The sequence below is a fragment of the Schistocerca americana genome, chromosome 2, assembly GCF_021461395.2.
Source record: "Schistocerca americana isolate TAMUIC-IGC-003095 chromosome 2, iqSchAmer2.1, whole genome shotgun sequence".
Lineage (NCBI taxonomy): Eukaryota > Metazoa > Arthropoda > Insecta > Orthoptera > Acrididae > Schistocerca > Schistocerca americana.
Window position 1 is genome coordinate 659,124,995 of NC_060120.1, and position 14,422 is coordinate 659,139,416.

A 14,422-nucleotide genomic window follows, 5' to 3' on the forward strand; every position below is an offset into this window, starting at 1 on the left:
GTGGACAGAGTATAAGGGCAACCTCTTGCAAAGGTGGGAGAATTAGCAGTAATCAACAACATGCGTTTGCAAGGAGGAAGGAAGATTAGGGCTTAACCCCCTGTCGACAACGGGCTCATTAGAGACGGAGTACCAGCTCGAATTAGCAAAGGATGCGGAAGGAAACCGACCCCGCCCTGCCAATGCAGCCATCCTTCATTTGCCTTAAGTGGTTTAGGGAAACCATGGAAAATCTAAAAGTGGATAGCACAATGTGGACTTGAACCGTTGTCGTCCCGAATACTAGTCCAGCATGCTAATTAACGTGCCGCTTCGCTTCGTGATAAAGATGAAAAAGGCAAGTAACGTGTATCCACAGAACTGGAAAAGTGTCTTTATGATCTCTCAACTGGCACAAGATTCTGGTAGGCGACTGCTAAGGGGAAAGATTATTTATTTAGTGTATGGCTCAAAGAATTACTCAGGGCGAAGAAAAATTCACGCACTAGGACTTCACAACGCGATTTCTCACATACCAGCAATAAAAAAGGGCTATCACAAAATTTCGTCCTGCGCATATTTCCAGCAGTAAATGGACGTTAGAGATTGGCACTCTGGCAGCACTGTAATCAGATGTACGTAACTACCTCCGACGGCGTATCACATTAGTGCTGTGCAATTGGTGCAGTGATATCGGTTGAGTTAGCATGTAGGAATTATAGGGTTCGATTCTGGGTGGAGGCATATTGGTTTTATTTGCCAATTTCATTCTGCCATATAATACTGGAATACACATCGCTTCTTAAGCCACACGAATCCAACTTTTATGTAGTACATCTACATCTACATCTACATCTACATCTACATACTCCACAATCCACCATACGGTGCGTGGCGGAGGGTACCTCGTACCACAACTAGCATCTTGTCTCCCTGTTCCACTCCAAATGAGAACGAGGGAAAATTGACTGCCTATATGCCTCTGTACGAGCCCTAATCTCTCTTATCTTATCCTTGTGGTCTTTCCGCGAAATATAAGTTGGCGGCAGTAAAATTTTACTGCAGTCAGCCTCCAATGCTGGTTCTCTAAATGTCCTCAGTAGCGATTCACGAAAAGAACGCCTTCTTTCCTCCAGAGACTCCCACACGAGTTCCTTAAGCATTTCCGTAACACTCGCGTGATGATCAAACCTACCAGTAACAAATCTAGCAGTCCGCTTCTGAATTGCTTCTATGTCCTCCCTCAATCCGACCTGATAAGGATCCCAAACGCTCGAGCAGTACTCAAGAATATGTCGTATTAGTTATACACTTTCCCCACAACTGCCATTGCATGCTTGTCCCGCTTCATATCGCTCTGCAATGTTACGCCCAAATATTAATCGACGTGACTGTATCAAGCGCTACACTACTAATGGAGTATTCAAACATTACGGGATTCTTTTTCCTATTCATCTGCATTAATTTACATTTATCTATATTTAGAGTCAGCTGCCCCTCTTTACACCAATCACAAATCCTGTCCAAGGTATCTTGTATCCTCCTACAGTGTTCTGTAATGGTTAACATAACAAAAACGCGGTCAAGCAAATCAGAAACAGACGACTAAAAAATGACCTGTCATAGGACAGAATAACTACAAAAACAATGAGGTGCTAAAGATGACTGCTCAGTTAAATAACTCAGCCTCTACTAGTCATTTGTGCTACATGCAGTACGTCCGCTCGGATGTAGCACTTTGGCAAACAGTGACAATAATAATTTTCAAATTAATGACTGCATGACGTTTACAAAAGAATACGTTGTCCTCAGAGCAGACCCCTGCGCGTCCAAAGATTGCAAGACCCGCTGGATCATACAGCTCTGGACTCTTCGCAACATGGCTGCAACCACAGATACACGGGCAGCATGAACACCCCCTATCACTTCTACCACAGGTGTTGGTAGAGTAGAATACACATGCTTCTTCAAGTGTCCCCTCAGGTAGAAACCCGGAGGATTTAGGTAAGATGAACGCGGAGGCCATACAACTGGACCTCATCGATGGAGCCATTTCCCTGGAAATATTCTGTGTAAATATCGTGACGCATTAATTCCAAAGCGTGGAGGTGCACCACCGTGTTGGAACCATAACCTCCACTGAACATGAACTGGAGCATCTTCCAGGGCTTCAGGTGAATAATTTGGGAGGAATACATGATATCTTCGTGCAGTCAATCAGTCAGGCAACAAGTACAGACCCAAACTCCTGTCTCCCAAAATTCCGGCCCAGACGTTGATGCCAAAGCGAACCTGATATCCAAGGTCGCGGGAGACGTTCGGGCTAACGTCACGTTGTGCATACTGAAGACACCCTGACGAGTGGACGCTGCTTCATCCGACCCAATTACAGTGTTTATGAAGTCTTTGTTGGCTGCCCCTTGTTGTTGGAACTATTCATAGAACTGCCTCTCGTCAACGACCGTCTGTTGAGAGACGAGCAGCTGCTTTCCTACGCTGCATGTACTTTGCAGGGATCTTTGTGCATGACCTCCAGAATAACTTCCGCAGTAGTTGCAGTAGGAGAGTCCATGGACAACGTCTGTCACGCGAGGGTTGAAGGAGAGAACCACTCTCCCGAAGGTGAAGCTCCAGTCGACGGAACACATTTTTATCTACATGACATCAACCAGGATATCTAGCAGATCTAGCAGCATATTCGCGAGCGGCAACGCCAGACGGGATATCAGATGCAGCAAGGACCAGAAGCATATCCACCTATTCATAATGTGTGTGTGCCATAAATCTGCCACAATCTTTGAAAATGACGCAAGAAGAAAATACAACATGTTTATGAACGTACATGAAGTCTATTACGGACGCGTTACTCCGCTAGCAACTGTCTGGTGAACAGCGCAAACAGTATAAACACATCATTAGTCGCAGCGGTCTGCTCCACTTAACGCGCTTCACCTCTCTTACAGCATTTATTCTGTTTGATTCTTTCCGACGTTGGCTATTGTGAAATGTTCGTTTTCGAATCACGCTGTTTCCCTCACGGTAATGGACGTGATGTTTCCACATTTCCATCGATAGTAATAATAATAATAATAATAATAATAACAATATTAACGCATGGAGATATTTACTAAACAGTATGCGCTTATCAGACGCAATGTCCATGGGCATAGTTACTGGTTCCATGGTGATAATACGAAGAATTGGTAATCGAAATTGGAAATTATTTGCAAAGCTCATTGCTAGCCCTCCTAGTGATTTAAGGCCCGAACGAAATGTAATGGGCATGAGCAAGAATAAAAATTGGTACTAACCGATGGGGCCATTGGGGGAGGGTACACAGAAAACCTGTTTGGAATCTAGTAGATGCAGTGGTGCGAAATAATTCGCGTCCACGATGTGCAAAAGGCTTATTTTAAGGATGACAAATCAAAACGATTGGATTTCAATTTCTGTGTTCGAGTACGTAAGTGCAAATATTTCGTAGAAGACCCATTGTAATCTCTGTATGACGACTGAGGCACGAGATACTGTACCACGCTGACTACACTTAGCAACAAATTCACCTCGACCCAGAACCGAACCATCGACCTCCTACATGCTAACCCGCAACGCTTTCCACTGCACCAACTGCACAGAATCAGGCAGTTACCATATAAGAAATTACAGGATTGCCAGATTGCCAATCTTAAACTTCCATTTACTGCCGGAAATATGCGCAAATGAAAGTCTGTAACAGACATTTTTGCGTTGCTAGAAGGTGAGCAATCGCACTGCGAAATCCGAGTGCGTGAATTTTTCTTCAACCTGCGTAATTTTGAGAACTGACAGTAACTATAAAATGTTGAGATAACCATATTCCATCCTAGCAAATACTAGTCACTTGACTGCTTCAGGTTTTGCGCTGCGAAGTCCGAGTACCTACAAATTTTCTTTTTGGCCAGTCGTACATAATGTGGTCCAATTGTTGCTCCGATGTTAAGCAGCCACATTGACCATTATTCATCATTCCCAAAGTGTGTATTGATTTTTTGGTCATGGGATCGCCAGTTATCACATAGTTGAGGGAGCTCCATATTTTTCTTTGGTGGTTCGTTTCCGAGGATTGGATAACTCATCTGCCATACATATTTTCTCATGACTATGGAAAGATGTCCTTTGATTTCCTCATTCTTTGCTTTCATCATTGCATTGTGGGACCAGCTGACCAGTTTTTACCCAGACTGTACCTCTATATTTTAGTCATGTGAGCGGAAAGTTATTCAGTGGCTCGTAGATAGGAAAGACTCTAAGCTTCGAGCACTTGTTCAGAGAAAGAAATGCCTTTCACAGTAGCGAAGATGAACAAGTGCTCACAGCTCTTAACGTATGCTCTTTAGAGCCCATATTTATTGGACATTTGTTTCTTGTTTTGCTCCATGCTACAGTTTCTCAAAATCTGGAAAGCAAAGAGCTTGCAGAATTTTGTTTTACAGTGTCAATGACGAAGTACCGAAGTACTTACAGCTCCTGTGGTACGCCTTTTCGGGCCCAAGTTTACTAGAATGTTTTGCTTCCCTGCCGTATCCCTCAGCAGTGACCATCCCTCCTGCAATACTATTATTTAACTCAACAAAGTAACACGTTATTCAAGCTCTGTGTCAAAAACATCGTAATCAAGCTTTCTAAGGCACGGCACTCGCGCCTGATAGGACGGCTACCACCCAAACCCTGTAACAACTGTGGTTGCCTGAACCTCAGTACGTAAGTGCAAAGACTCAATACTGCACCACAAGACAAAATAATGCTGCATAGCATGCAAACTTCCTGTATGTCAAAGCATACAGTTTGACTCAAGGTCATACTTCTTCCGGACACAGGCTGTATAATATTTTATTGTTCTGTAACGAACAAACCAGTCTCGATCAACAGTTAAACAAAGATGCGACCTACACTTTTTTCCATAAAACAAGAACACTGACTTTTCCTACGACGCAAGTCTGCTTTTCTGCATCTATGAGTACATTTCTAAACCGAAAGACAATTTATGAGATGCGGAGAAGGATGGACTGCACCATGCAACAAAATAAAATATTTTCACTGCTACTGGGTTTAAAATATGTTCCTTATAATAATTCATACGCGCTGAATACAGAACTGCTGTCGGATTTGTTCTGGCACGTCAGAAAAAGATGTTACGTACGTATAAAAGTTATCAAGAACAATGCTATTAACTACATTGAACTGCGAATGTGAAAATTTTTTGGGAAATTAACGTTCGTACTTTGGAATGAAAACACTAAATATTATAATTAAGAAGTGAATTATAAAATGTTTATTTACCTCTGAAATGATTTAGGGGGCCTTAGTTACACTAAGATTGACAAAGATGTGGTTTAAAAGTGCGATGGAATCTTTCACCGTGCTTGTAACTCACGGCCCCCATATTTCTCGTAAAGAAGGTGATATGCGAATGCATCTTTAGTGACATTAAGCGCCCGAGGTGCTGGAAGGCTGTTAGCAAGTTATCCACAATTTCTGCATAATTGTCTACTCTGTGGTTGTGCACGACAAGCACAAATGTGTCCCAAACTCCTAGTTCTCGTCCCGTTAGCTCCAATCTGATTTGTGGATCTCGAATCAACTTCCGTGTTTCTGGTCCAGCGAAAACTCCTGCTTTGAATTTTGCGTCAGTTTTCAACTTTCCAAACTTGTCTTTTAGGTCTTGAAATAAAGGATTTCAGTATTTACATCCGATGCTGTCATTTATCCAAACTATATTGACAATAATAGGGTCGTGGTGCACGCAGTTGTGCATTGGTTGTCTTTTAGGTACTGAAAACCACTATTTGTTTCAGCCATTGCTGCAACAAACTGTTTCATAAGACCCAGTCTCATATGGAGCTGAGGTAAGTTAATCTTCTTACGATCCACAAGAAGAACATGTTAAACGTTGCGTTGTCAGGTTACAGGTAAATTTCTGGGTGGCCAATTTTTGATTATATAGTGACTCTTGTCAATGCGATTACTCCACAGGTAAAGAAAGCACATATGCTTTGTATACTCAGTCTGTATTCCTAGCAGAAGGGCAACAACCTTCAAATCACCGAAGATATTCAAAGTATGCTCAGAATACTTAATCAGCATCAAGAGAGTGTTCTTTGTTTCGTAGGTTTCCTGAATTCCCACGGCATGAGAAATAGGAGTTGACGGTTTCTGGTTGCCATTGTGTAATGGTGCAGCTCTGAGACTACTTGAGCTGGAAAAAAAATGGCTCTGAGCACTATGGGACTTAACTTCTGAGGTCATCAGTCCCCTAGAACTTAGAACGAATTAAACCTAACCTAAGGACATCACACATACCCATGCCCGAGGCAGGATTCGAACCTGCGACCGTAGCGGTCCCGCGGTTCCAGACTGTAGTTCTTAGAACCGCTCGGCCACTCCGGCCGGCCTACTTGAGCTGGAATCAATGAGAAGTCTGCACTCTTCTGTTGCGTATTTTTTATCTAGTTCCTTTATGAGTCCATAGAATTTCATGTGGTGATCTCGAAAATGCTTAATTTGATTACCTCTCTTGAGTAAGTTCCACTCCTTCAGTGTGGAACACCACAGTTCAGACTTTTCTTCCGTCAGGTACAAATTGCCAACCAGTTCATCCAGTTCCGCTTGGCTGATCAAATGTGGCTTTTTAATATCATTGTCGGAAACATTCGTGCATTCCATAGCTCCGGCGCCACTGTCATTGCCTTCAGCATCACTTTCTTCGTTGTTAATTGCATCGGTACAAAGAGGAATTGATACCGGGTAATCCGTACGATTCGCCATAGGTCTTAGAGCAGACTGGCAATCTGGATACACCATTTTTGACTTGTTCTGTATCTGGATATGTCGGTCAAGCAGAACCAGCAATCCGAATAGTGATCTTTCGGCTCCCGCCAAATCATGGGAACAACAAAAGGCGTTAGATTTCGCTTACCCTTTAAGCACTGGGTTATGCCGGGGTAATAGACGATGCAACAGATATGATGAACCCAGGATTTTGTTTGATCTACGATATCACATCCGAAGTAATGTTTGTAAGCTATATGTAGCTTTCTGATCATGTTCTTGCCTTGGTCGGACGTCGTTTACAGGCCGCAAATGTAGCAAAAGCAGTCCGGACAATTCACACAACTTCGCCTATTCATCTTTCGGTTACTGATTCCCCATATACCATATTACCGAATCGTCTTATACGAAATCACTTAAACGTATGTTACTGCGACTGTTGATTACTAAAACACAGAACCACACCAGTACGAACTATTCTCCAGTCACCTCTGAATCAGACTAGTGGACAAACAGGAGAAACTGCACTGGAACTAATTTTATAAGACATGTTGAAACATGCCTGCATTCTGTAGCTTATGGACAAGTTGGAACTTGAGCGGACTAGTTAGAAGTTGTCCACGCCTGCCTTTTTATTTTTACTAGTGCACACTTATCTTTCCACAGACGCATAAAGCAGAGTAACCTTGAGAACACCCACATATATACACACTCACACAATCGTACGTCAAACACGACTCGTTGATGCAGCTACATATTAACCCATGTACATGCTTTTAATATCATATGACTTTCAGCTATAACTTTAAATCCAGACGTGCTGCAACATATCCGATTGCAAAATCGGAATCAACGCACTCTATTACATAACGCTCGCGTTATTTTTACACAGCAGCAAATTCATTGTTGCGGAGTGTCGCTTGTCTTTTTCCTGTTCTAGCTGCGGATGGTTCGTGGGAAGACTAATTGCTGGTAAGCCTCTGTGAGGGCTCGAAGCTCTCTGCTTTTGTCTTCATGGTCTTTTCCCGAGACACATGTTAAAAGAAGCAACAGTTTTGTTGACTCTTCTAGGAACGTACGCTCTCGGAAATTTAACAATTATTCACACTGTGATGGAGAACGCCTCTCTTTCAGCGCCTGTCACTGATGATGGATGCCCATATCCGTGACGCTTCTGTGCTTACCAAATAAACGTGTAACGAAACACGCTATTGTTTGTCTCTTCTCTAATTCCTCTATGAATCGGACATGTCCGAAAGAACAGATACCATCTTTATATAGATAAGGCTTACCGACTAATGATTTTCTTAGTGCGGATGCACTCACATTGCTCAAACTCTTACTGCATTCGGTAGAGTGACTGCCGCGAGCAATGAGTATAGTGGGCAGGGGCACTAGAAATGTAGTGTGTGGACAGCAAGTTGGAAATGTGGGTCTCACGGGGAGCGTGCCAGAGATAAGTCACTGCAACCGCAGTTTCCTTTGTGTCCTCGATGGCTCAGCCGGATAGAGTTTCTGCTATGTAAGCAGGAGATCCCGGGTTCGAGTCCCGGTCGGGGCAGATATTTTCAACTGTCCCCGTTGATATTTATGAACCCCTGTAAGCAGCTAATGGTCTGAATTTCATTCTTCTGCCTGCTGCTGAGAAAGTGATTGCTTTTGCTGATAAGACTTGCAATAACGACTGCGCGAAACGCCGCTATCTCGTTAGGGGTGCCACGGCAGACACCCTCTCGATCACCCCGAAGACTTCTAGAGCCCTCGGCTGTGATGGGTTCCAGGCTGACAAAAGAACTGTCGTGTGTGCATTCGCGGACGAGAGAAAGGCTGAGGCAAGTTCGAGTGAACAAGGATGGACTCCTAGTCCGTCGTTTCCGTAGTGTAGCGGTTATCACGTCTGCTTCACACGCAGAAGGTCCCCGGTTCGATCCCGGGCGGGAACACTATTTTCCTGCCTATGTCGTATTGTCCTCCAACGAGCCACGTCGTGTGCGGATCTGCTGCATGTCCCTTCGTTTTGCAAGTACCACATTTATTGAATTTTTTAGTTACGATGGCAACATCACTACAAGTTGTCTGTGAAGTAAGGCGCACACAGGCAGTTTCCGTGGTGTAGCGGTTATCACGTCTGCCTAACACGCAGAAGGTCCCCGGTTCGATCCCGGGCGGAAACACTTTTTCATCACTTTAAGCAAGACTTACTAACATGCATCTGCTACCACCTGTACCCGAAACATTCGTAATCGCCTTCACGCGTCGGACCACAGTGTCAATTGCTCACACCAAATAAGAAAATCATTTGATATTGACGGCGAGCTTTTTGCGCTGACTCAGCCACTGACGTGCGATCAGTTTGCACAAAACGCTAGGGCTCGTCCGGGATTTGAACCCGGGACCTCCTGCACCCTAAGCAGGAATCATACCCCTAGACCAACGAGCCCTGTGACACAGCGAATGCCAATTATTCCAGTCCCTCGATGCCGTCCAGGGTGCCCTGGAAGTCTCGTGTAGGCTGGCGGGATGGGGGCGGCGCGAATCACCAATGCTATCTGTTCTTTCGGACATGTCCGAAACACCAGACACCATCTTCATGTAATAGCCTTTGCACTGAGGATTGTCACACAGTGACCGAAGTCGGTCTTAGAAATAAAGGATTTCAGTATTTACATCCAATGCTGCCATTTATCCAAAATATATTGACAATAATAGGGTCGTGGTGCACGCAGTTCCCAATGGAATTAGACATCAAGAACATCGCAGATAAGTTAGAATATCGGATTCAGATCTGGCGAGTTGTGGGGGACGGGGGAGAGGGGGGGGGGGCGGTGAGTGAGCACATCAATTGGATGTTGTTGAAAAATGTCACTGCTGTCGCAAAATATGATCGTCATGAAGGGATGTATGATACTCCTTGGCCATCACGGTGCCTTGCAAGAGATGCGCTGGACCATGGACGCTCACGTGAATGTTCCCCAGAGCATAATGGAGCCGGTGCCAGCTTGTCTTCGTCCAACATTACATGGGTTAAGGAGCTGTTCCCCTGGAAAACGACGGATTCGCTCCCTCCCGTCAACATGATGAAAAAGGTACCGGGATTCATCAGACCATGCAACGCTCTGCCACGCACCAACATCCAGTGCCGATGGTCACGTACCCATTTCAGTCGTAGTTGCCGATGTCGTGGTATTAACATTGGCATATGAATGGGTATTCAGCTGCGGTGACCCTTTGTTGCGAATGTTCGAACCATTGTGTGTTAGACACACTTTTACTCTGCCCAGCATTAAGGTGTGATGTTAGTGCCGCCACAGTTCGCCGCCTGTCCTGTTTTACCAGTCTGCCCAGTCTACGACGTCCAATATCTGCAATAAGGGATTTCTGCCCTGCCCAACGACGTCTGGACGTGATTTCACCTTGGTTCCTCCACGTGTTGAAGACTCTTATCACAGCACTCCTCGAATACCCGACAAGTCGTGCAGTCTCCGAAATGCTCATACCACGTCTCCGTGTCATCACAATCTGCCCTGGCTCAAACACCATTCTACTCTCGGATAGCACGCTCACTGCCTGCCGCGGTGGCCGAGCGGTTCTAGGCGCTTCAGTCTGGAACCGCGCGACCGCTACGGTCGCAGGTTCGAATCCTGCCTCAGGCATGGATGTGTGTGATGTCCTTAGGTTGGCTAGGTTTAATTAGTTCTAAGTTCTAAGGGACTGGTGACCTTAGATGTCAAGTCCCATAGTGCTCAGAGCCATTTCAACCATTTGAAGCACGCTCACTGATACTACATGGACAGTGTGTGTGTGTCTGATTAGCAGTCATCCACGCCAGTTGACACTGCTAACGCGTGGACGGGTTTGTATCCGGTAACAGGTCGTTGGTTATAATGTTCTGGCCGAGCAGTGTATGAATTAAAATACAACACTCTAAATATAACGGGATGACCGTAAGAAATTTTAACGTCAGGTACACATAACTTATAAGGACACGTAATACACAACATCTAATAAAAGAAAATCACCTTCGCACTGGGATAAAAATAGATATGGTAGTCTTATGCCAGAACAGCAAAAGAAAGGGAATGCTTACTCTACAGAATTTCCTAAATGAAACGACAATACCCTCAAGACCAAAAGAGTAAAAGTAGTACAGTATTCAAATTGATTCACAGTTTTCCATAAAAAAATGATAATAAAATTTCACAAAACACACACTCACTCATAGCCGCACCACCCATCCGCCCTCCACCGCAGCCCAACATTCCATTTTACTCTCACCCTCTACGGCTTCCATGATCCCTCAGTCATCCCTAAAGCATTCGAGAAGGACCACATGCAAGTATGCTACAGTTTAGGTAATGTGCAGTGAAATGTTTAGATGTGGCCTATTGAGTGGAAAAATCGCTACTACATGATTCTAGTACATGCAAAGAAACAGATGAATACATGAAAAGTACATGCAATTGTATGTAAGTGTAAAAACACACAACAATATATTTGTAAACAGTTAAGTAATTTAAATTAGCTGTTAAGAATCACTAAAGATCTATGTTCAGAAGGAGAGGCTGAAATTAAGAACTTTTGCTCTCACTGAACCCTTTCCAGCCCACAGGGCTACATAAACGCAGCGAGAAATCTTCTGTTGAACGTGCTTATTTGTCTACATTCTATAATCATGAAATGGCATGTAACATCAACTGTAACGTCACACCTTCCGCATCTGGCGTAGTAATCTATGAGAAGCATTACGAAGAAAGCTGTATGAATATGAAAACTTGCCTTTTTTTGTAATAGACGTAATCTTGTAGATGGAACTACAGACACAAAGCTATTTTAAGCGTTAAAGCAATCCATTCGTACGAATTTTTTCAGCACATTGAGTAAGATTTATTTACTGATACTTTGTACCCGTGTAACGTTTATAGATCGACAAGGCAGTTTACATGAAATTTTCTTTCCCGTTAATGGAATTATAGCTTAACAATAATATGAAAATTTAGAATAAAATAAATTTGGCTATTAGAGTACTTCCAGCGATGGTCACTGTTGTGCCGGGCTCAGAAACGAAACTTTTTACTACTCCTGCTTAAGATACCCGACCTGTCACCCCACGGCTCTTACACGCAGGTCATGAACGCGCCCGCTACACTTGCACCGCATCTGCTGGGGTAAGACCTTCTCTCTCCATTACGCTTAAGCATCAGTCATAGAAGTATTTAGTTTGACTTATAGTGTGTTGTAACAATTTTTGTATTAGCATTATATTGTTGCTTCAGTACTTATGGAGAACTGCACGTTCACATTTCGGGATATCTACTAGTAACAGTGGTATTGCGTTAGAAGACGTTTTTCTTTCTAGTTTGCAGTGATCTGTATTCTACCATGTGTTAGCAGTGTTATTTGCAGAGCAAGATTCTTCAAGCACGAGTACTGTTCAGCCATTTCTAGATCTACATCTGCATCTACATGGATACTCTGCAAATCACATTTAAGCACCTGCCAGAGGATTCATCGAACAACCTTCACCATTTCTATTATTTCAATCTCGTATAGCGCGCGGAAGGAACGAACACCTATATCTTTCCGTACGATCTCCGATTTCCCTTATTTTATCTTGGTGATCATTTCTCCCTATGTAAGTCGGCGCCAACAAAATATTTTCGCATTTGGAGGAGAAAGTTGGTGTTTGAAATTTCGTGAGAAGATCCCTCCGCAACGAAATACGCCTTTGTTTCAATGATGTCCATCCCAAATCCTGTACCATTTCAGTGACATTTGTAACACCGAAAATGCAGGATGCATGGCACCTGCTGACGATATTTAATTTTTTTTAATTGTATGTAAATATCTGTAATTTAAATGCTTCTTTTAATAAGTAACGACATTGCTTCACTGTATGTGTACATTTAGGTAGAAGTCTGTTGACGTTTCATTGTATTTATCTGTGTTTTACTGTGAAACTTATAAGTTCTGAGAAAAAGCCAAAGGAATTGTTATTTGCATCGACTAGCAACGATAATAGCAGTGCTTGTGCGCTGTAAAATCTTTGGGTAGGGAGTTATTCCGCAGAGCGCGAGGGTAGAGAGAGACGGGTTCCAGCGCTTGTAGTGTGCGGAAGTGTGGTGTTAACGCTCTCGCAGTAGAATGTACCATTTCGGCGGCATCATGTACACGCGTCGGCCAGATGTCTAGAGCAGGAGTATAAACAGTGGACGGGCGGGAGAGGCTGTATTAATTACGATTGCCCATTCCTGTAATTAGCCATGGCTCCACAATATGCTACCGTCTTCAACGACAGCAGCAGTTCCAGCAACACAGTTTCGTCGTCGGCTCCGAGTTTCGTCGTATGCACAGCACTGAAGTAAGACTGTTCATTGTTAGAAAGTATTAACGGCTAACCCAGCAGCACAACTGAATGTGATTTGATGGATATTATTTATTTAAATAACAATCAGTTAAACTCAGGGCGATTGTGTCCTCATTGCCCCCAGACATTGTTGCCAAGCAGGATCCTTGTTCCTTTTGTTTTCCTAATATACTAACTGAGTGACATAAGAAACAAACTGAATACTTACAGCCAGTTTATTAATGAATAATTTCTCTTTTAAGAATTTTAGCCCCAGTCTATTTCAATTAACTGTTGTACAACAGACGCTTCAGTGTATGACTAAAGTAAAGCTTTTTCATTTTTCAAGCTTGAGAATCAATCACTGGAAAAAATCAAAATCTAAAGAAATGCGTAAATTAAGAGTGCAGAAGTTTTATTTGTTTTACAAATAGCATATGCCTGTTTGGTTTGGTACGTATTCTACTATTTAATTCTGTTCAAGTCAGTTAAAAAAGCTCAGTTGTTCATGCAATAATATCAAATCCTATTTGCAAAATAAGTAATGGCAAAGAAACAAAGTGCTTGCTTTTTTCTAAATTTCTCTGCTGACGTTGTGCTGAGGTCACCGAAAGTCATTGTTCACGTAATGAAGTTCAGTACTAACATATAGTTTAACTGCATATTTTCAAATCACTACTCGATTGCCTTTTTCAAAATAACGTAACAGTGACTTCTCAGATTTCTTTATCATTACATAGTCACTTAAAATTAGTAAAAAAAACAAAAGAACCGTGGCAACCTTTAGCTGCCACGTCAGTGTTGAATAATACATATTTTTCTTTCCCATCATCTTGTACAGGATTTTGGATGTAAATTGCCCTAGTGCGCTGGCGACTGTTAATTACTGCCTTTTCGTTCATTAGTGTAACTTTTGGATTCATGATCAGTGGTACCCCTTTCTGTCCAGTGTTGTTCGCGCGTGAATGCACAAAATAACTTTCATTTTCCAAATTATAGTCCTGTTCGGTTTAATTACTTTCATTTTCAATATACTTTCCATCAGAAGGGTCGGTTGTACACTTTCCTCCTACTTATCGGTGTCACTTCTTCGGGAAAGATAGCCTTATACAATTATAAAAAAGTCCATTAGGCATACACGCGATCCACGGTCATATTTTATATCGCAAGCAGGATAGGCCGATTAGTAAGAGGGTGGTTACGCACTCTCTCCCATATTTCGTGGTAATTGAAAACGTGCTGCCTTCTTTAAACTTTTTCGATGTACTCCGTCAGTCCTATCTGGTGAGGGCC

At 43.0% G+C, this 14,422-nt stretch overlaps 1 protein-coding gene and 4 non-coding genes across 5 annotated transcripts in view; 3 read left to right on the plus strand and 2 right to left on the minus strand.

Moving 5' to 3' along the window:
• The window catches only part of LOC124596127, a 43,432-nt gene that overhangs the window by 14,467 nt on the left and 14,543 nt on the right, over positions 1 to 14,422 (minus strand). The window lies entirely within an intron of this gene.
• Positions 8,274 to 8,347, plus strand: Trnat-ugu. Its single transcript has one exon. It is a non-coding gene; the product is annotated as a tRNA-Thr (tRNA).
• On the plus strand, positions 8,657 to 8,729 carry Trnav-cac. The gene has a single exon. It is a non-coding gene; the product is annotated as a tRNA-Val (tRNA).
• Positions 8,888 to 8,960, plus strand: Trnav-aac. The gene has a single exon. It is a non-coding gene; the product is annotated as a tRNA-Val (tRNA).
• Positions 9,155 to 9,226, minus strand: Trnap-agg. The gene has a single exon. It is a non-coding gene; the product is annotated as a tRNA-Pro (tRNA).